Below are 3,676 nucleotides of genomic sequence, written 5' to 3'. Positions count from 1 at the left end.
ATTGCTAGAGTTTCAAATCGTTGATGTGAAGCTGTGCTCTGAATCAATCCTGCTGGGTTGAGGTTTTGTGCCTTGTATTTTTGACATTCTTTACATTTGTCGACGTACGTTGCTATCTGTTTTCTCATGCCAGTCCAAGTGAATCTGCCTGAAATTCTGGCTAAAGTTCTTTGCACGCCATAATGCCCAGCTGTCGGCGCATCGTGATATTCTGTCAGGATGCGTTGGACCTCATGCAATGGTACTATGTACTAAAAGTGCGTCTTCCGAATCTTCGTCGGCTGACTGATTGTAGCGATATAAAACTCCTTGATTCATGAAGTATCCTCTTGTTGTGTATCTTGTGAATTCTTCATTTTTCGAATCACTTTCGAAGATGTTGATGATCTTGGCTAATTCCTCATCTTTAAGCTGTTGTTCTCTGATATCGTTTGCGCCTCTCGATGGTATGTCGATTCGCAGCATACAGATAGTACAGTCTTGTGCTTCGTTGTGTCTTTCTGATTCATCCGGGCATGGAGGTCGCGATAGACAATCGACAACTACAATTGTTCTTCCAGATTGGTATAATATCTTGAAGTCGTATGCTTGCAGTCTCAAAGCCCATCTGGCTAATCGGCCTGATGGTGATTTTATAGACATAAGCCATTTCAGCGGTTGATGATCTGAGATTAGGGTCACTCCTCCTTCAATATACCCTCTGAACTTTTCCATGGCCCAAACAACTGCTAGAGCTTCCCGTTCAATCGCAGAATAGTTTCGTTCGGCATTTGTAAGTAACCGACTTGCATACTCAATAGGATGTTCATCTTCACTCTCGCCTTGTACGAGTACTGCACCGAGTGCATAGGCACTAGCATCTGTTTTAATGATAAAAGGTTTATCTGGATCGATCTGTTGAAGTACTGGTGCAGAGCACAGTGCTAATTTCAGTTGGTCGAATGCATTTTGTTCCAATTGTGTCCATTCCCATTTAGCGTTCTTTTTTGTTAGCTTGGTTAATGGTCTGATGATTTCGGCGAAGTTTTTGATGAAACGGCGATACCAAGAACATGTTTGGATAAATGAAAGTAATTGCATTAAATCTTGAGGTGGTTTCCTGCATCGGATGGATTCAATCTTCCCAGGATTTGCTTTTATACCTTGCTGTGTTATAATGTGACCAAGATACTTAACTTCAGAACAGGCAAAGTTGCATTTTTCTCTGTTTGCTCTTAAACCAAATTGTCGAAGCTGTTTGAAGAGTTGATCAAGCTCTTGTAAATGATCGTTGAAAGTTGTTGAGATCAGAATTATGTCGTTCAAATAGGTAAGGATTTTCATATTTGGTAAGCTGTTTCTGAAATTGTTTGCTAGTCGCTGGAACGTGGCTGAAGCATTTTTCAGTCCAAACGCCATCCTTTTAAATTGGTACATTCCGAAAGGTGTAACGAAGGCTATTTTCTCCCGATCTTCTTCCCTTATTGCGATTTGCAAAAATCCTGAATGAAGGTCGATTGTTGTCATGAATTGTGTTCCCCGAGCATCCTGTAGTAAATCGTCGATGACTGGTAGAGGATATTTATCTGAGATTGTAACTTCATTCAGGCGTTTATAGTCGATGCATATTCGCCATTTACCGTTCGGCTTAAGTTTCATTACGACATTTGATGCCCATGGAGAATCACTTTCCTCGATGACATTATCGTCGAGCATCTTCTGCATTTCCTCTTTGAGTGCTTCTCTTTTCGCTGCAGGTAATCGATATGGAGCTGATGCTACAGGTAAGTGATTTAGCGTTTCGATTCGGTGTTCGATTTTCGCTGTGGCTGGTCCAGCTTCGTTAAAAATGTCTTTGTGTTGGTTGATGAGGGCATTCAAGCTGCGTTTTTGCTGATTTTTTAAATTTGGAGCTTCTTCTGCTTGTAAATTTAGATCTATCATTAACAGAAACACATCTTGTACTGAAGTGTTTCTAGTCGGTGGTTCGTAATACTGAATTTCGTGTTGAGTTTCCTCCATTTTCTTAGCAGCTTCCGGAGTTGAATTTATTGGAGAAATCATCGTTGGCAAGTAGCTTGGGCTGGTGAATTTCTTCAAAATCTCATTGATTGATAATTGTCATCCCAAATAATTGATATCTTCCATAATTGGGTCTGAAATCGTTGGTATGTCTGTTTCTTCAAGAATTTCTTGCGGTGGACGGATTGATAATGAGACTGGAGATCATGAAATGTAAGGAGTATCTGGTAATGGCTTTATTGCTGAATCCAGAGTTGCATTCGACATGTCTTGTGAATAATCAACCAATGGAACAGTGTTGTAATTCTTCGTTTTCCTGGCACGTTTTCGTTGACGTCGTGATAATTTGACTGTTGTTTCAGCTGGAGGTGGCATTGAATGAATCGGATCGATTTCTTCATCATTCGGGAGTGACTGAGTATAGTCGAACAGATGCCATTTTGTTAACTCGTCTGAAAAACCCCAAGCCTTTTGACTTAGGTTGATTATGATTCCTGCGGATTTGATGAAATCAGCTCCAATTAATTCAGCTGCATCTGGAATGGCAATGAATTGTATCGGGAATTGTCTCAAGCCTATAACGATGGTAGTCGATGTTCGCATGACTAATTTGTAAGTCTGTGATCATCATTACTTCTTCGAACGGATGGTTAGTATTCAGTAGATGTAAGTAGAGTTCACGACTTGCTATGCTAGCTCTAGCATAAGTATCCAGATATGCTGTTGTCAGCCTATTGCTGATGTTGCAAGTTACGTTAGGCAGATCGGTGCCCACTTCTTGGTATAATGAACAAAATTCCTTGTTTTCAGGAAGTGGTTTCGCGACCTTCTTGCAAGTCTCCTTACCGTATTTGGTGCTCCACATCCATAACAGGAAAATGAATTTCCTTGTGGATTAGCTGGTTTCAATTGAGAATTGCCATTACTTTGTGGTTTTTCCACCGCCGGTTTGGTTTGAGCACGTAACTTCTTTCTGCATTCGGATTCCGTATGAATATAATTGTGACAGAATGAACAAGTTTTCTTTGCTGGTTTTGATGCTTTTGTTTCTTGTTCATGCTGTAAAGCTGTAATGGTTGAGATTGAATTTCGATCGACAGTTTTCTTGATTTTCAAGCGTAAATGCCCATAGAGTAGATCAATTTTCTGATTGTCGTTCAGAGGAAAATTGGTTAAACGATTTATCCGGGCCATTTGCCTAGTCACGTAAGTGTCGGTCGTTTCCTTGTCGGCTCGTCTATCATTACCAATGTCATTGATCAGAAACCAATTTGGTTGAGGTGGCTGAAATGCATCACGTAGTGTAGTCGTAATATTATCAAAAGATCGAATTGAAGTTTTTATTCCGTTCCACCAGTTTAAAGCGTTGCCAGATAGCAGTAGTCCAAAATCTCGTATGGCATTTTGCTCTTGGATATGGTTTGAATTGATGTATGTAGTCACGCTGTTAATGAAATTTTCTACGATGGTCCAATCTCGAGTTCCATCATACTTCAGAGAACAATCAGCCAAACTGCCTTCGGTACGAGCCTGGGCGATTGCTTGTATCATGTGAGGAAATTGCTCTTGCGTCATTTGTATGGCCATCACTTGTTGCTGATGATCCGGTAAACCTTGAGATGTGGTTATAACTGGGCTTAGGTCGATTTGGTAGTCCTCTGCCGAATCTGAATCG

The sequence above is a fragment of the Bradysia coprophila genome, unplaced genomic scaffold, assembly GCF_014529535.1.
Source record: "Bradysia coprophila strain Holo2 unplaced genomic scaffold, BU_Bcop_v1 contig_137, whole genome shotgun sequence".
Classification (NCBI taxonomy): Eukaryota; Metazoa; Arthropoda; class Insecta; order Diptera; family Sciaridae; genus Bradysia; species Bradysia coprophila.
This window is presented reverse-complemented; position numbering follows the sequence as displayed.